Below are 20,365 nucleotides of genomic sequence, written 5' to 3'. Positions count from 1 at the left end.
TTGATCTCGGCACCCACCCAGGCACCACCGATCCACCCTCGATGTAATGGGCTTCCTACGACTCACACTGGAGTGTAACAGGTCCGATCCACTTCCTGTCTCAGAGGCTGCCCCGTATTCCGATCCGCACTAGGGTGCCGCCAGCACCGAGAGAGCAAGAAGCAGACAAAAGTATTGTATCTTTTGTAGCTTCTTTGCGTATTCTGGCCTCAGAGTGTGAATTTGAACATTTCACTTTGCAGTTGATCAGGTATCAAGTTGTGGTACGTTGTAGGGATAAAAAAGTACAAGAAAAACTCCTAACTTTGAAAAATCCCTCAGTACAAGAAATTATTTCTATTGTTAAAAGAATAGTTATCCCATATTGTATTGTATTGTATTGTAATTGCATTCATACAGCGCTTACTACCCCTGACGAGGCGTCAAAATGCTTTTTCGGCGAGTGGCACGCTACTCCGGGACCCATAGAGGATTAGTGTTGAATTAGTATAGTGAAACATGCAAGTACATTTCAAGTGGTGGATAGGTTAGTCAGTTATTTGGATTTGGAATAATATCAGAAGGATAGCATTTAAATAGCGCTTGTTGACGCACGCTATTCAGGAAGCCTACAAAGGATTAGTGGTGAATTAATATGAAGTAATTTCAGTGGTGGACATTAGTCAGTTACTTGGAGTGAGAAGGATAGCGGAGGTATAATAGGGGAAGAAAGATTTGCATTCATATAGCACTTGTTACACCTGACGGGTGTTTAATCGCTTTTCTGGCGAGTAGCACGCTACTCCGGAACCCATAAAGGATTACTGTTGAAAATTAGTATAGTAAAAAAAATAGGAAGTAATTTGAGTAGTGGATATGTTATTGAGTTATTTGAGTAGTATATTAGTATAGTTTAATATGAAATTTGAGAAGTGAACATGTTAGTCTGTTAATTTCGATTGAAAAGGATAGTGGAGGGATAAAACAGTGAAAGATTTTTTTTATTTTTTATTTTTTTTAGGTCTTAGCAATAGGAGGAGGCGTTTTGATGAGTAAAAAGGAATTTTGGAGGGGAGGACTCAGAGGAAAGAGTTTAGAAAGGTTTGTTTTAGGGGATCAGTATAGTAAAAGGGGTGTCAGATGATGCAAGGAGGGCTAGAGTAGGAGAGAGTCTAGAAAGGGTTATTTTGGCAATCATAGTAGTGGTATGGGGTTTGGGATAAATGAGAGAGTGGATGTAGAGGATATACTGATAGATGTATAGGATGAGAGATAGGGTAGTGCATTGGAAGGAGTAGTAGAAGAAGTTTGAGATGAGTCAGAAAGGTTGGGCTAGAAGATATATTGAGCAAAGTATAGGCTGAGAAATAGGCTAGTGCATTGTAAATGCTAAATTAGAAGAAAGTGATAAATATATAGATCCATAATTACATTGAAAGTATATAGATACATAAAGGAGGTAAGTATATGTAGATTAAAGATATTAATAGAGGCACAGGATGAGAAATAGGGTAGTGCATTGGATATGCTTTTTCAGGAGAAAAGTAAAAGACACACCGATCCAAGTACATGGAAGGTACATAGATGCACAATGGAAGTATGTACATGTAGACCAAAGATGATTTTTGTTTATTTATTATTATTATTTTTTCTCTCAACAACATAATTATTTTACATGTTTATACAAAGTAATACACAAAGATAGGTACATATCTATAGTAAGAAAAAAAAATGCTTGTATACAGAGGGACATACTGTAAATTTCTGTTTGTGTATGGTGCTTATGTGGGGAAGAGCCAACTCTTGAGTAGTTTTCTGAAGATAAGGTGGTTGTCGGTGGACCTTATGTTAGGGGGTAAAGAGTTCCATAGTTTGGCTGCTTGAACAGAGAAGGATGTGCATCCCATGTTTTTTTCTTGTATGGTGGAATTTTGAGGCGAGATGCTCCTTTAGAGCGGAGGTTCCTTTGTTGAATGTGTTTGGTGATTTTATTCCTGATGAAGAGCGGTCCCATTCCATGTATTGCTTTGTGGGTGATACAAAGCAGCTTGAACGTGGATCTTCTGGCAACCGGTAACCAATGCAGGGCTTTCAAGGCAGGGAAGATGTGGTCTTGCGGTTTGGTATGCAAGAGTAGTCTGGCAGCCGAGTTCTGAATCCGTTGTAGTCTTTTCATGGTTGTTAAAGGTAATCCGTGGTAGAGGCTATTGGCGTAATCGAGTTTGAACAGAACAAGGGAGATGGTAGCTTGGAGCTTGTGTGGAAATCCCAAACGAGAGAAAATTTGTTGCAGCATTTTTATAGTAGCAAAGCTTGATCTTGCTAGTTTATCCACTCGAGCATTCATCAACAGCTTGGAGTCCATGGTCATTCCAAGGTTTCTTACGTCCTTCGATACTTTAGGCAGTGATCCCAGCTCATCAGGCCATGCGGCAAGCGGTTTGTAATGTTTCCAATCGCCACACATGAGTATTTCAGTTTTTGAAGCATTCAATTTGAGATGGCTCCAGGTCATCCACTGATCCACGGCTCTGAGACAGCTGAAAATTGGTGATTTTCCAATGTCTTTGGGGCATTCCAGTTGAAGGAGTATTTGTGTGTCATCTGCATAGTTATAGCACATGAGGTGAAATTCATTGATCAGTACCGGTAATGACTTCATGGAGATGTTGAAAAGCATGGGCGAGATGATAGAACCTTGAGGGACCCCTGCTTTTGTGTAGTATGGTTTGGACGAGAAAGGTGGTGTATGGGTGACATTAGTTCTGTTTTGAAGGTAGGACGCTATCCAGTCTAAAGCAGTTCCATTTACGCCGGCTTCATAGAGTCTTTGTTTCAGAGTGTCATGGTCAACCGTGTCAAAGGCGGCTGAGAGGTCCAAGAGGAGTAGCGCAGCAACCCCTTTGCGGTCAACTGTATTCTTTACGTCATCCCAGATGGCAAGGAGGGCAGATTCAGTGCCTCTTACCGGACGGAATCCTGTTTGGAAGTCTGAAAGTATGTCATTCTCTTAAATGAATTGTGACATCTGGGCGAACGCTGCTCTTTCTATTAGTTTGCCCAGAAACGGTCCATTTGTAATGGGTCTGTAGTTGTCAGGGTTCAGCGGGTCCAAGTTTGTTTCCTTCAGTAAAGGGCTTATGTATGACTTTTTGAGTTCTTCTGGAAATATTCCAGTAGTTAAGGAATTGTTGATGATTCGTCTTACTGGAGTGGCAGCAGAGGTTGTTAAAAGATTTGTCTTGAAAGTTTGTGGCGGACAGGGGTCAGAAGGGCTGCCGGCAGGCCTGCTTGCTTTGAACAGGTCCATAAATTCATCGTGTGAGATGTGTTGGAAGGAACGGAGAGGCTTGATTAGAGCATTCTTGGATTGTTGTTTTGTACAAGGGTTAGTGCTGGTGCTTTGTTTCTGTTTTAAGTACAATTTCAATGTGTCTGCTTTGCCTGTGTAATGATTTGCCAGTTTGTCTGTGAAATCTTGAGTAACAGGATGAGTTCCTTCTAGGCAATTTGGTTTGCGAAATTCATTGAGTATTTTATAGAATTCTTTATTTGCACATTTAGGGGCAGATTTATGAAGGACTTGCGCCGTCGGTGCGTCACTTTTTCCCATGTTAAAAATGACGCACCGGCGGCGCAAGGCCTTCATAAATCTGCCCCTTAGCGTTTTGAATTCTGTCTGAATAGTACCTTTTCTTAGCTTTTTTGATAGCAGACTTGTATAATCTGTTCATTTTCTGTAGGTGAAGTTTGTCTTGTTTGGTGTTTGTTTTGAGCCAAGTACGTTGCAGCTTTCTAATTTGTTGTTTTACGTCTTTTATTTCTATGTTTCTCCAAAGCACCTTTTTCCTTTTTTCTGTTGTGTGTTTTTGAGTGGTATCAGGATGTCAAAAGCTTCCTGTAGCCAATCATATTTCCAGATTCGTACTGGATGTTAGTTGTGTTTCCAAGTGTTCCAAATTGAGTTTGTTCCACGGCCGGTAGGTGGATGGATGTAAGGTAGTTTTAGGTGAGTCGCTTAGAGTTGTTTTATGTTGGAAGGCAAGCAAGTGGTGGTCTGACCATGTGACTGGAGTTATAGTTTGAAAGGTAACTAGTTCAGTATTAGCAAAATGACATCTAAGATATATCCAGTGGTGTGTGTCGGATTGTGGACAATCTGATGCAGGCTCAATGCATCTAGGCCGGTGATTATAGTTTTTGGAGGGGTCATATTGGGTTTATCAAACCAAATGTTAAGGTCACCCAGAACGCATAAGTTGGAGTGTATTGTTATCAGGTTTGAAACGTTGTCTAGAAGTGCGTCTGGGAATGTTGCCTTGCTAGGTGAAGGTTTGTAAAGGAGCAGGAAGTTACAGAAGGAAGACGAGGTAGGATTGCATCTTGTTAGAAGAGCCTCAGAATTCTTTATGGAGATGTTGTCAATTTTAGTGATATGTATTGTTTGCCTAAATACAACAGGTAGGCCACCTTCTTTTTTGGGAATACGATTTTGGGTGATTATTTGATTGCCTAGAGGAATGGATTCATGTAGGACTGGAGCCATATCTTCTCCCAACCATGATTCGGTTATGAATAGTATGTCTGTTTTTGCATCTGTGTGAAGGTCGTAGATGTGATGCTTGTTTTTAGAGAGGGATCAAGCATTTATTTGTTAACAGTTTAGTGAGTGGCCTTTGGTGATAGTGGGACTTTGTTTGGTAGAAGAGTGATCAGTATTGTGTGGGTTTGTAGCAGGTGTGTTTTTAGTGCTGGTATTAGCTGTATTAGGATAGCAATTGTGTAGCTTTTCTGTATCGTGTTCCTCATCCAGCATGCTAAGAAGGCATTTTGATGGGTCTGCATGTGTATGTGTTGGAGATGGTGTTTGAGAGTGAGTTGGAGTGCTGTGTTGCTTTTGTGGTGTAACATTGTTGTGAAGTAGACATGGGGAAGCAAAGTTGTGACGTGTGGCATGTTGCTTATATTTTTTGTGTGTGTTTAAGGCAGAAGGTGTGTGAGTCAGGGGAGGTCGTGCAGCATGTGGGTCATGTAGTAATGTTCTAAATTGTCCAATTGATGAGAGGCGGTTAGAAGAGAGGTGCTGTATTGCTGTATCTGTGTTAGGTGTGGTGGAAGAGTGAAAGCTTGGCATTGAAGTTTGTTCCTTTGTGTGGTTTGAAAGGAGGGTTTATGTTTGTATTTTGTGATGGTAAGTATTATGAGGTGTTGCGCTTTGAAGATTTTGTTGGGGTGGTGTGCGTGATATGTTTTGCTTTTTTGAGGAGTAGGGAAAAAGAGTGCTGATGTATATGTTTCATGCAATGGATTTGGTTGTGTAGTATTGTTTGTGAGAGGAGGATGTGACGTAGAGGGGGTGTTGATGTGTTTATGAGTAGAGTGTATGTTGTGTGTAGGAGGGAACGAAGTAGAGGTGAGAGTGTTTATCTTAGACTGGTTTGTTGCAAGAGTTACAAAGTGTGGTGGTGTGCACTGTGTGTGTTGTGCGTTAGTGTTATGGTAGAAGGGAGAGGAGGGTGTTTGTTGGACAACTGATGGAAGGATGATTATACGTTTGTTAGTGATAAAAGGTAGTATGTTAGTTGTAATTACAGCAGGGAGAGTGTGTCTGAATGGGATGTAGTTATGTATGGTGTTGGTTGGCATTGTGTTAGTGATGAGTGTGTTGGTTAGTGGTATAGGATAGAGTTGTGTACTGTTTGTAGGTGATGGTGGATATGTGTGGTAGTTGGGATAGTAGGGTGTGTAGATGTGGTTTGATTGGTTTTGTAGTGCAGGCTGGTACATTATTCTGTGCATAGTGTTGTGTGTGGTGTACATTTGGTGTGAGTGTGTTGCTCTGTTTGTGGATGTGGATGGTGTGGGCTGGGTATTGCTAAATGAGAAAAAGGGCAGCACTTCTGGCCCTAGTCCCGACCAGTCTCGAACATGCTCAAACAGGAAACTGCCCTTGTCCTCTCTGCCCTTAGCCTCGACGCCCGGGCTGAGACGCCCTAAGCCTGGCCTTTTTTATAGCCCTAGTAATCAGGTAACCCCTTCAGCCAATGGGAACCATAGCCCTAACACTATCCAATCACAACAATAGCCCTAAAATCTAGAGCCAATAGGAGACCAGGACCTTACAGCCAATCTTAGCCCTAGTCCAAGCACCCAATCAGTTAAAAAACCCTGATCTCTACGTCCAATAAAGGCCCTAGCCCTACCAGTAGTCCCAAAACAAGTCCATGCAACCAATGGCACAGGTGGCCCCAGTCCCTACTTCCAATAGAAAGCCTAACCCTACTCTAAGTCCCACACCTAGTCCATCAACCAATCACACCAGAAGCCCTAATCCCTACTTCCAATTAAAGGTTTAACCCTAGCCCTAGCCTCACCCTACTCCCAACAACCAATAACATAGGAAGCCCTAGTCCCTACTTCCAATAGAAATCCTAACCCTAGCCCAGGGGGGCTTGTTTCACTGGCTTGTGAACACAAAATGGTGGCTGGGAGTGCACTGTTTTAACATACAGGTCTTAGCACAGAGCAAAGGAGAAATTTGGAGGGAAAACAGAATTGTCACCAAGGAATGAGAGGGACAAACTACAGAGGTTGGACTGAAAATCCCACAATTCAACACACTAAATGGAGGCAATCATGGGCAGGGAAAACCACAAATTTAAAACACAACACAGGTGATAAAATATGCAATTACAGGCAGGCTAAAACTACAATTTTTTACTGTAACAACCACTGGCATAGACAGTAAACACAGAAAGTGAAAATCGTTTTTCAAACAACTTTTTGTCTTGGGAAGAGACAGCACTAGTCTGACTCCTTACTACTTCCTAGACTCTGCTCGCTGCAATCTGGGGCACAGGTAGGCTGCAACTCACAAGATGGAGGAGAATGATTTGGGGTGCACCCAGCAAGGCCTTAAGGGGCCTAGGCAGGCGTGAGAGGAGGGCTCAGACTTGCCTGGTAGCTGAATAGCCAATGGTCTGCTGGCCTGGGGGTGGGGGCTGGGCAGCTGCTTCTCCTGTTCAGAATCCCCTAGGAGACAGACAGGCTCAATCAACACTTTGGACTTCAGCAGGTAAGGGCCTCACTAACTTGAAATCTAACAATACTGTTTGAATACAACGTTAATTCCGCAGCTGGCCAAAAAACAAAATGCACAGGCCTTAGTAAAACACAGTTTAAACAGCTCACAGAAGCACCCTCTGATGTAGAAAAATCCCTGTTGCTGGGAATGGGCAGGGGGGCTGGTTTCACTGGCTTGTGAACACAAAATAGTGGCTGGGAGTGCACTGTTTTAACATACAGGTCTTAGCACAGAGCAAAGGAGAAATTTGGAGGGAAAACAGAATTGTCACCAAGGAATGAGAGAGACAAACTACAGAGGTTGGACTGCAAATCCCACAATTAAACACACTAAATGGAGGCAAAGTGTGTATTTCCAGAGGTAATGTAATTACAGTATGGGTTGACAATGATAAGTGTGACACGTCTGTGGACATGGTAGGTTCTATGAATGATTTAATGTTAGTGGTCAAGGATGGTTGTGAGGACTGTGTAGATCCCATTGTTGTTATCATTGTAGATGGGAAAACTATTAAATTACTTGCTGACTCTGGTGCTCATTTGATGATGATCACGGAGGAACTGTTTGAGTCTGTGTGGACTGATAAGTGCCTGGAACCTCCTGACAGAAAACCTGTCTCGTATGAGGGCAAAATAATTGAGTTTAAAGTTTTTTTTTAGAGTTATTGGTGTTCAAAGAGAGATGTATCACTGGAAAAGTGTATGTTGCAAAAAAAGGTTTGAACATTTTAGGGTGGTACCACCAAGGGTTATTTGGTATGACTACTAGGCCTGGGACAAAGGAACCGGTGTCTGTGGTGGATGATGGTGTACATAATGATGATCCATCTCCTTGGGCTATCAAGTTCAGCAGTGTGTTTGATGACAACCTTGGACTTATCAAAGGGTTCAAACATCTTATCAAGGTGAAGGATCAAGCCATTCCTGTTAAACACAAGGTGCGTAATGTACCTTTTAGTGTTAGAGATGATTTAGCAGACAAATTAAGAGAATGTGTGAGTGGGGTGTCATTGAGCCCGTGGAATCATGTTTGTGGTAAATTCCATTGGTCGTGGTCCAAAAAAATTATGGTAATCTTAGAGTCTGCATTGATTTGTGCAGCCTTAACAAGGAAATATGGGTTGATTCACACCCTTTACCCCGTATTGATGATATTCTTTCTAAATTTACAGGTTCAAAGTGGTTTTCTAAGATTGATTTAACTTCTGCGTACCATCAGGATGAGCTGGAATCATCTTCTAAACACCTAACTGCTTTTGTTTCCCCTGTTGGAACATTTCAGTTTAAAAGGATGCCTTTCGGGCTCGCCTCAGTGGCATCCCTGTTTCAGCGTATTATGGAAAAAGTTTTGGTGGGAATTGAGGATACTGTTGTGTTCCAGGATGATATACTGGTAGCGGGAAAATGTAAAGTTCACATGACAAGAATCTTACTGATGTGTTGAGCAGGTCACAAGAGAAGGGGATCGTTGCAAACAAGCTTAAGTGTGGTTTTGGTGTATATTCCATTGAGTATCTGGGCCATCGTATTTCTGGTAAGGGAATTCTTCTGAGAGAGGGGTTGATTGACGCTATCATTAGGGCTCCATGTCCTAAGTCAAAGTAACAAGTGTCTTCATTTTTGGTGATGTGTGAGTTTTATTCAAAATGTATCTAAAATTATGCTGCCAAGACTGTTCATTTATGTGAACTTCTCAAAAAGAGGGCTACCTTTTAGTGGAAAAAAGTGTACCAAGGTGAATTTGAACAGATTAAGCGTGAGCTTGGCGCTTGTGAAATTTTAACTCATCCTTCTTTGCAGTGCATTGTCTCGGTTGATGCCAGTTTGGATGGTCTTGGTGATATTGTAGGAAGGTGGAATCTGACTATATGGTTACCCCAACTTTTTTCCTGGTGTATTGCTGGTTTTCGACTTAGTTGGCCTGGGACCCTGCTATTCAGGGCCCCAGTCTATCCGCTTTCTCTATAAAATGGACTCCATGTACTTTAGGTACATACCAGATTGTTTACTGGGTCACCCTTGTGAGCCCCTGTATAGTGTACCATAGGTACCCAGGGCATAGGTGCATCCCAGGCCTACCAGGGGCTGCAGCATGTATTATGCCATCCCTGGCTGGCCTTTAAAACGGACACCACAGGTCTGTTCACACAGCCTGGGTAAGGTGGTGTAATCACCCCTTACTTAGATATAGTATACCTATATCCACCTTTACACATAGACACATATACACCTACAAGCCACTCCTATGGCACACCTCGACAATCCTGGAGGCAGAGTGCTTGGTTTTATGTGAGAGGGGCCCTAGCATGAGCTGAGACCCTCTGCAGCTTTCGGAACCATCTCCTTATAGCTGTTCCATGATATAGCCATACCACATACTCTTAAGTGCATTATAATCCTCACGGTTAATGCTAACTTTGGTTTGGCTTTATCAAAACATGTTGTGTAAGGTGTCAAACACTTTGGAATACTACCCCCCTCCCCCCCCCCCCCCCGGAGAACCTGACCTTACGGGCCAGGCGGCACAGGGCACGCCTAAGATCTCCAAGTTCACCTGTTTTGGCAGACAGAGACACGTGGCACTTGTTAGGCGTAGAAAAGCAGATTTATTAGCTGCAGCTAAGCACAGTGGTCCTGTAAGTACACCAGCGGGTATGTTATCAGCAGACTGCCACTTCATTCTGTGTCGCACAGACTATTATAGCACACAAGTTTACAATGCCAACTCCCAAAACATACAAAACTTACGAATAGGAATAGTTTGAAAACAAGCTATCGAATGTCCAAAACACACCCTCCTTTCAGACCCTGTGTGCTCTCCTCCCTTCAGGTTAATCAACACTAGTACCTGTAATTCAATTTGTAGGTGGTAAAACATGTTGAATGCTACAAAGGACAGTCTATGTAACAGGAGAACACACAAAGAGAATAGTGAAGGCCAGTTAAACAAGATAAAGTCAAGAAGAATGGTGGGACCCAAACAGTGGAGTAAGACATGGATTAATCAGTCTAGACATGAATTTACGAAACTCAGGAGACCCTGACATCGGTTTCATAAACATAGGCAGAAGTTACTCTTTAACGGGAAGGACACGTAGCAGCTGCAAGAGCAAAAACATAGCGTTCACCACATCCGCCGTACTGCCTGAGTGAGGCAACACAAAATGGCGGTTAAATACAAAATGGCAGCTAGATACCAAGCGAAGTCGAAAACCACGTACTCTCACCCCCCCCCCACCAATTCTGGCGGCAGGGGTAGCATTCCACCCTTCTGGAGGGACAAGACATGTATGTTACTGCTTTACCCGATTAAAGCCTCAGCATCACAAAATGGATGCTGCTACCACAGACACAAGTCTGACCTCCTGTTGCTGGGGGAAACTCCAGCAAGGGCGGCCTGGACAATAGGTTTCCTGTCCAGGGAAGTGCCAGCACGTCCAAAGACAGGGGTTTTGGGTATTGGGGCAGGGAGGGCTGCATTAAGTGAATGCATCTAGACACTGCCTGGGGCATACAAGGTGCTCTATGCATAGCCCGGTTCAAACCAGTTGCTGGGGCACTCCAGCCCCAGCTCTGGTGCAAAACTGGGCAAAGGGAAAGGGGTGTAACCACCCCCTTCTCAGGTCCACCCATAGGAGGGACCTAGGCAGGTAATGAAGCCCCCATCCTTAGTATAAGTATAGGACTTCGGATTATCTTGGAACGAAACTTTGATACCAAACTCTTGGACCTTCGACATTCTATTCTGACTAGAAGACGGAAGACATCTCCCTTGTGGTCAAGGAGTGACCACCCTGTTCAAACAGGCACCAATATCAACTTTGCCGGTCTGCAGTTTCAAGGCTCCCGCCGGAACCCGAAGACTCTGTGACTCAAGAACTGGACTTCTGGACTTCTCTCAACCGACCCACACCCACAGCAAAGCTGAGACCCGTGGCAGACACGAGAGACATGGGACTGGACATCTTGAACATCCTGCATTTTGCTACCTGCACTCCTTTTCTGATGCCTCAGTAAGTTGAGCATTGGGGTATGAGAAGCCCCAGCTCCAAGCTTCATTTAACCCGAAATCCAGGCCCCCACACTCCACGAGTGTCCTATGGGCCCCTCCTTTACACTTGTGCTTGTTGCATCTTCCCGGTTCCTTGCCCGTTGGCAAGTGAGCTTCCTGAAGATGCCATCTTGAATATAACTTGTGACCCTGGTTGCTCCAGGCTTGCCCCAGCTTCCCTGCAAAGGAGAAGTGCCATACACCTTGTTGGTCTGCAACAGAGTCAATCTCGACATCCTGCATGGGTTGCGGTTGCCAAGGCTTGTTGGATCCAATCTGGATACCGACGCTGCAGTCATCTAAATCCATTGTGAGACAGCTCGAATCCAGCTCTTGGTCATCGTCGATGCCTCCTGGACCTCGTGGCAGAAGAGACAAACTCACTTTCTTCATCTTCAAGCAAGCAACATCGCCTGGTTCCTTCCTGGTCACTGGCTAGTGACCCAGACTCTGTCCCCTCTGCTTTCAGGTTCTTCACTTCTCTGATCCACCCTTGGATCCACCCGGACACTTTTCCTCTGGTCGCCTGCAGCACTTCCTTGCAGCTCTCCATAGAAAACGATAACGAAATCTGACATCAAAAGACACCTATGCACCCGGCTTCCGTGGGTGAGGTAACACCAGTACTCTGGTAGTCTCGAGGGCATTGGCCCTCCTAGTGTCTAAGTCTAAAAGGGTTCCGTCTTAGTCCATCCAGAAGTGTCCTTAACTTGTAACTTTGTTTGCTTTTACGAACTTCATAGATAGTCAATGGGAACCTGCAACTGTGTTTAGACACTGCACGCAACTCCCGTGGGTCTGCTACTTCTTAACCTTTGGTTGCTTAGTGTAGCCCCAGCGATTCTACAGGCCCTAGGTCTGCTTTCTAACTCTCACGTGGTACATATACCACTTTCTTAGTATATGGTTAGTGAGGCCCCTAGGGCATAACGTATACTGTGCAACTTATTGTGTAATAACTGTGTGACTTGTATTGTATTTTTACCTCTGACCTCATAAAGAGTGCAGAAGGGTTGTGATTAGATTAAATACATATATATTTGATATATACCTTGTGTGGTGTCCTTTCATTTGGTATTCAAGGGATTATATATGGTCAAACAACTTGCTTAACTCGCCTACTGAAGTCTTAGCCTGGAATCTGCTGGTTCATGCTACCACTAGGATAGCTTTCTATAATGTTGACTTTACAACCACCATCAATAAGGGTTGATTAGACTGGTACAAGGTGCCCACTGGAACTAGGGGACATCATATGCCAGGCTAACTTCTCACAGGTATGATCACGCAAATCAAGCAGGGTGTCGAACACACCGTTGGGTTTGCCTTCCATTCTTTGCATCAAAGTGAAAAAAACTACTCTGTCATTGAGAGAGAGCTTTTAGCTTATTGTTGGGGTGTCGAGAGATTTAAGACCTTTTTGTGGGGTAGGACTTTCAAGCTATTGACCGACCACAAGCCTCTCATTCTCATTTTGAATGGGGTTGTGGTAAAGGAACATACCCCCAGGATAGCCATATTGAGTTCTAAATTGCTTCAATACTAATTACTGGTTGACTACATTCCCGGTGGAAGTAATACCAGATCTGATTTTCTCTCTAGATCACCATTACCTGTTGTGAGTGCTTAATTGCAGCTGTAAATGTTTGCAAGATTGGTTGCTTCAATTGAAGGGAATGGTTTAATGCTTTGGATTCTGATTCCATACTCAAGAAGGTAAAGGATTTTATAGTTCAAGGATGGCCCAAAGAAAAACATATTGATTCTGAACTCCAGCCATTTTGCATGATTGCTGATGAACTTTCTCTTGAGGGTGGTGAAATGATTTTACGTGGTGACAAGTTTGTGCCTCCAGTTTGTTTGAGAGATCGCATTGTTCATGCCATGCAGGAGTACCACCTTGGACAGACCAGCACCAAACGGAGAATTTGTGCTGTTTATTGGTGGCCTTCCATGGACCGTCAAAATGAAGATGCAGTCAAAAGTTGTGTTGTTTGCTGCTCAAGTGACAAAGTGGTCAAAACAGTTACTCCTCCCAAACTAGTTGTTGAGCTTTCCTCTGGACCCTGGATGAAGTTGGCTGTTGATTTTGTTGGACCTTTCAATGCTCTTCCCAACAGGTATAAGTTTGCCTTGGTGGTTGCAGATTATTATAATAAATGGTGGGAGGTGCATTTTATGGTTGATCCCAACACTCATGGGTCATCAGATTTTTAAAAAATCTTTTTGCGAGAGAGGGTTTTCCTAAAGAAATAGTGTCAGATAATGGGGTCCAATTTATTTCAAAGGAAATGTCCAATTTTCGTGGTCAATCTGGCATTGTTCAACACCGTGTTGCTCTTTATCACCCCAAGCCAACGGTTTTCTTGAGTGAATGAACCGCATTTTGGTTGAGTGTGTTCAGTGGGCTGGTGCCAACAAGGTGGAGGTAAGAGAAGCTGTCCAGGGCATGTTGTGGGCTCATCACACTACTTTTTGTGTGGTTGTGGGTAAGAGTCCTTTCGAATTGCTGCAAGGGAGAGTGGCCACTTTTGATATGTGTCCTGCTTGGATGAGGCGATAAAGTTTGTGTTCTAAGGTCTCCACTTCTGTGTCTGGTGTGGGAGGTGGTGGTGAGCTTTGCAAACCTAGAGTTGTTGGTGAATGGAGCAAATCTTCTGTTGGTGTTCCCTCCAAATGTGAGTTGGATAATAAGGAATGTAATTCTAAAACCCAGGTGGGAAATTGGGTGAAAATTAAGCTTCCTCATAATGTGCCTAAGGGTTTGTCCAAATTTGGTCATCCTGTTCGTGTGGATGCTATTTCTCGTTATGCAGTTAGAGTCAATGGTAAGAGTTGGTGCAATATCTCAAGGATTTACCAAATTCCCGATCTTGTTGTACATCAAATGGGACTGGAAGACAGTTCTGCACTTTCTTTGGTAAAGCCTATTCAAGAAGTTTCTGATTCCGACATCTTCAGGAGTCCTGCTCAATCTCCCTCAACACGGAGAAGTGGTAGGAGAAGAGTTCCACTAAAAGCACATTGGTCTGTAATCTGTTTTAATTATTCTGTGAATGTTTTTCATATATCCCATAGTTTGTATTTGTTTATTGGCTATGCAAATGTTTTTATGCATCTCATTTGGATGTATCTGTTAAATTGCTTTTAGCTATTTATTGTTTTTAATGCTTCTTTTGATCGGCTGTTCTTGCTTCTTTTTACTCTTGGTTTTTTTCCTTTTTCTTTTGGTTTTATTTTTTTCATCTCTTGTGTAGTAAAGAAGGGAGATGTTGTAGTAATGTATTATCGTGTTCTTTAGAATGTTCCATAGCACCATTGTAATGGAATGTGTATATTTGAACTCCCAGGGACTGTTAGTCATTTCCCTGGAAGCTGTGGAGACGAACGGTAATTAACCCCTTCGGTGCTGATGATGGCCCCCAGCCGTCATGCATCGCGGTGCTCGTGTGCTGATGACGGCTGGGGGCCGTCATGAACCTGCCCACTTCGAAATACGCCGCACAGGCGCAGAATCGCAGCCGCACCCAAGGGGTTAAGCTCAAGGTTTACCCACTTACCTTGCCTTTGTGGTTACTTCAATTTCTTAACTCCAGACAGAAGTCCAACCCCTGAGTGGATCACTGCTTTAATATGCCCAAAGTTGCCAGAAGCAACACCGGCTTAAACTTACTAAAAATGAGACTACAGTTCAGAAATTAATAGGTTGGAGAAAGTGTTTCAGTTTTTAAAAATGCAAATGAAATGATTTGGGCTTTGTTGTTTGCTCAGGGATGTAGGCCAGATGAAGTTTAATAATAAGCCACATACCCAATATTTTTACATGGATGATGCAGTAGGAGAACATTCATTTTTGAATTGAGTTGCAGCTCTATTAGGAGGAGAAATCGTTTTTTTCCGGAGTTCTGCATGATACACAGATTTTCCATAGAGGAGATATTTTGGGGTTGTTGGGTATCATATTGATGGAAGACTACTCCAGATTCCCCCTTCATCACTCCGAGGCGCTCCATATACAGATTAAAAAGAGGGTCGGAGCAAGGATTGAGCCTTGCGGAATACCTCATAATATGGAGGAGGTATGTGAAGTGTGTCTTCCAATCCAAACTATTCATTAAAAACGGAACATAAACACTCAATACTGCCGCTCCAATGGGCATTAATGCACCAAAATCTGTATGAGTCATCCATGACCTGCTGTATCTAGTGGTACAGATACGTCCAGCGGCATCATTGTCATGTGCATATCACCAAGGATCAATGGAGTGGCTGGCTTGTTACTGAAGCCATTTCTGAAGCCTCATTGGTATGTAGCAAGGAGAGTGTAATCTTCAAAGTGCTTGACACATTAGAAACAGAAAAGCAATACACTTTTTGAGGACCTTTCCTAGCCAGGAAACGTCAGGTTGCAAGCCTATTTGGGGTCTAGATAGGGTTCAGAAATGCACATGAATGCATATTCCAGATCTGTCTTCCCTAAGATTTTCTCTGTGTTTTTGATGCCCTACCTTATGTGCAGTTCATTTTTCATGCATTCTATTATTGTTGAAGTTAAAATTATATTGGAACTTAAACTTAAAAACTGTTCTTTTTCCATTTTGTACACCACCTCGTTTTTAAGATTGTTCGGTTCATACTTCCTGCACAAATGTCATTTCAACGTGAACTGATTCGATAAAAATGTAAAAGAGGTTTTTAGTGAAAGTTACCTAAACACCACAAAGATGCTTATGTTTTGTAACCAAAGTCTGGACCAGGAAAGCAAGGGTGTTGTGTGTAACACGTGAGTCAACTGCTAGGGACAACCTCTTACGTGTATGCGGTAACCACTTAGGAATTTCGGGATTCAAAATGCAAACATATGTTCCACCCACAACATACTGCTGATCCCTCTTCTGCTATGAGATTTACTTTCTCTTCCTCCTAGTGTTGGTTGAAAGGAATCACGTGGCCTCGAAATGGCTTCCATAAGCGCATCTTCATTCTTCTCTCCTATATACTGATTCAGAATATTAAACTTAAACAATTATAAGGTGCATGTTATTATGCACCGTTTATAGATTTGTCAGAAATGAACCCCCTGGCTGTAATTTGCTAGCGCAACCTTGCCAGGAAGTCCCACACATAGAGGGCGACACAGCACAGTCAGGCTGTACAGAAGAAATAGACCACAAACCCCACAAGAGAACAGACAATATCACGAAGTGGTAGAGAACGAGACTGTACCCATGGGAGCCAGGCTCAGCGAATAATGAGGGCCCAGCACAAGGTCACCAGAGAAGATCCATGGAGGTGAGAACAACTGTGGGCAGTGGGATCCCCTAAGTAATGTGCTCCATGGAGAACATGCCCAAGAACCCAGAACCATCTTTTATTTATTTTTTTAATAGCGTCAACCAATCCGTGCTGGCCACCCAGGCTACCCTCCCACAAACCCAGAGAGCAGTGAACAAGAATTACAAATAGTTGGGTGGCTAATTAGGCGAGGCAATTATGTAATTTCATCATAAGGGCTATCACAAACAGCCTCCGTTGCAATCATGGCTGATTGATACAACTAGGAGTGCATGTTTCTATGCATAAAACACCTATCCACACCCACCCACTTTTCACTGCAAAACAGGGAATGTTTAGAGCAATACAAAAGCTTACATTTGGAGAAAAAAATAATGCAGTGCAGACATTTTTTTAATATTTAGTCATATCTGCAATAAACACAAACAAATGAACGCAACTGTTGCCTTACCATGTTTATGTGCTGCTGTCATCTAGCAGTGAAGACGTATCATGCCAAATGCTTTACTGTGAGACATTACAGAGTGTGCACAGAGGCACGAGGGCAGTTTAAAATGGATTTAGGAATCTTAGATGTGTGTGATCATCTTATGTTTTTATTAGAGTTAGGAAGTGGGCACCTGTGTGTGAGAACTACATAAAAAACAACAATCAACTAGATATTATCACAAAAAGACAACTGTTCTATGTTTATTGTGATACTGCTTCTATGTTAATGATCTTCCTACGCAGCACACGTGACAATAACTAAACTAAGTGCACCCTGGACACGGCTGCACATATGATCACAGACACATTAAAGGACCACTTTTCAAAGAATGAAGCAAATGTCCTGGGCTTGATGTGGTAAAGCTCGGATGCCAGGGCTCTGACTCAACACATACCACAATAAGAACACACTGTACTGCACACTGAAAAGGCTGCCCGTATTATAACAGATACCATTAAATGGGCCAGGTTTTAAAAAGTAAAACCAATACTCTGTGTTTCATGTGATAATGTTCTGGTGCTAATGTTATGACACAGCACACACAATAAACAACACTCACGAAAGTGCACACGGGACATGGGTGAACATGTGCTCGCAGAGGCGTCCAGATGCGATGGTGCTTGGATGTCACTGCACAGACATTAGGAAATAATTCACATAGCAGAAAACACATTACACAGAACAGTAGGCAGACATCCAACACAGACCAGGTATTTCGAATAGCTGAGTGACCGCAAGCTCACAACAATAATAACTATTTCAATAACACACTCTCAAGCGCTAACAAAACACATTATGCAGAACAACATACTGTTGAAATGAAGACAAAGTTTAGGTCAGCGTGGAACTCTTCTTTATTAGTCTTTACACCACCACAGGTACCAGTCAGCTGGAGTGCGCTGTGGAATGTTAGCACACAGAGAACAGGAAAGTACCAACTGGGACAGGGAGGAGAGAGGGGGTCCGAAATGTACCATGAAGAGTAGATTACAACACACCTCCTTGCATAGGGAGAAAAAGGAAACAAGAGAAAGAAGGGAAAGGAGGAGGAAAGAGAGACAGTAAACAGAGCGGGGAGAAAACCTGAAAGTACAGTAATATACACAAAATGTTCACTTTACACTATAATCCTTGACCCACACAGGAGCAGACTTGGTTCTCAAGGATCTCCTGGGTACGGGCAAATCTGATACTCTTCCCCCGGTTCAGAGCTGAGATCAGCGTCACCCCCTTGATTGTGGTGAATGATGCCGTCCATGCTCCAGGTTTGTCCATTTTCCAGTTGGACCACATTTTTCCCCACTTTGGATATTCTGTAAGGCTCTCGGAACCTGGACGCTTCTCTTCTGTGTGGTTTGGGCAGGTCCACACGGACCCGTTCTCCTTCTTTGAACAATTGGGATTTGACATACTTGGTATGGTCATATCTGTCTTTGTATTTGGTCTGGTGTTCGTTCAACCTTCTTGAAATTTCGTTGTGGTTGACCACGCAAGTGTTGTTCCTTTTAAACCCTGCAGGAGACAGTCTTATTTTAGGTAACCCCCTTTGAGAGAGGTGAAAGGGAAAATTCCTGTTACACTATTGGGATTGAAGAAATATGTCCAAATAGTTTCCATTAAGGCAGAGTTGTCCGGTGTCCCCATAACTTCTGCTCTCTGAAGGTATTCTTTGACCATACGGTTGATCCGCTCTACAAGCCTATTTGCACGGGGACAATACAATGATGTCTTGTGATGGTTGATGCCCCTGTATGCCAGAAACTCATGTTTTCGGAGGAGAATTGCACCCCATTGTCAGTGACCAAAGTGTCTAGCATACCCTCATCACAAAAAACTCCTTCTAAGAATAGTGTGAGTACTTTCGTGTCAATCTGATGTACACATTTATACACCACTCACCGTTTGTGGTAGTCCACCAATACTAAAATGAATCGTTCATTTAAACTTTACATGTTCAGAGGACCAATTATGTCAAGGGCCAATTTGGTCCAAGGCCTGTCTGGAACCTCCACTGGGGACAGAGGTGGTTTGCGAGTTTGATAAATCTTGTCACTGCGGCTACAATCTAAACAGTACTTCACAACATTCTCAGTCACAGCATCCATGCCCGGCCACCAGTAGTCCAAGCGAATTTTGTTCTTGGTGAGGCTGCACCCCAAATGACCCAAGTGAGCCAGTTCTACTATTCTCTCTCTTAGATTCTCAGGAGGAACCACCTTCTCCCCACGGCAAACAATAACTTCTTGAATATTCAACTCTAGCCTATGTCAAGTACTTACACAGGTTTGCCGGAACAAAATACTTTTGATAGCAGGCCAACCATTTCTGATGAACTCTTTGATTGACCGCATTTCAGTATCAGCTTGCACATCACTGTCCCATTCTTCCTTGTTCAAACATGTAAGTTGGAATATGACATCATCACAATCAATCAGAAGTGTGGCTCACTGGTTAGAGGAGGCAGACCTGGAAGCAGAGGTAGCCCGGGACCAGGGTTCAATTCCCGGCTCGGCGGGGTCTCGAGTCCTAAAATGTCCATGGACTCGACAATTCTCGCTCCGATGCCTACTCGATTCACGGGTTCACACTCTGCGACTCTGGGCAATAGCTTGTTTAATCTCCACAACGGCCCCTCGCGGTGGGAGGCCTGGCTTTCATCTTGCGGATACCCTGCCAGGGTTATCTCACAGGGGAATACCAGGACGGGTTCCCTAAGCAAGCGCTTAGAAACCGCTCGGTGATTTGCGGTATATAAATTCCTGTACATTTACATTTACATCTGAAACAGTATTCCATTCACCCATTGGTGGTGAACGGGATAGGCAATCAGCAACAATGTTTTGTGAACCTGGCACGTATTTAACACTGAAATTGTACCCTTCAGGCCCCAGAATCCATCTGGCTATTCTGGGGGTGGTGCTATTTGACCCTTTTATTGTAAACCCAAACTTTAGAGGTTTGTGGTCAGTCTTTACAGTAAATGGAATACCCCACAGGAAAAACTGAAAATGTTTGATTGCCCAATTGCAGGCAAGTGCCTCTCTTTCCACTACGGAGTAGTTACATTCCGCGCCCTTAAGGGCACGGGAGGCAAATGCGACGATCTGTTCTTTACCGTCATCAACTTGGGTCAGGCTGGCTCCTATGCCTTTATTACTGGCATCAGTGCAAAGAATAGTGGGTTTCGTGGGGTCGAATCTTCCCAGAGATGGGGAAGAAATGATACATCCTTTTACAGCCAAAAAAGGCATTGTGACAGTTGTCAGACCATACCAAGCGAGTTCTGGTTTTGAGTAAACCCCGCAGGGGTTTAACTATGGAAGTATAATTTCTCACAAATTTGGCGTAGAATTGGGACAGACCCAAAAATGATTCGAGCTCTTGAACGCAGGTGGGGGCAGCTGTGTCTCGAATGGCCTCTATCAGGTCTAATTTGGGTATGATACCATCCTCAGAAACGGTGTGCC

The sequence above is a fragment of the Lissotriton vulgaris genome, chromosome 11 (assembly GCF_964263255.1).
Source record: "Lissotriton vulgaris chromosome 11, aLisVul1.2, whole genome shotgun sequence".
NCBI lineage: Eukaryota > Metazoa > Chordata > Amphibia > Caudata > Salamandridae > Lissotriton > Lissotriton vulgaris.
The sequence above is the reverse complement of the archived record's forward strand: the minus strand, read 5'-3'. Positions refer to the sequence as shown.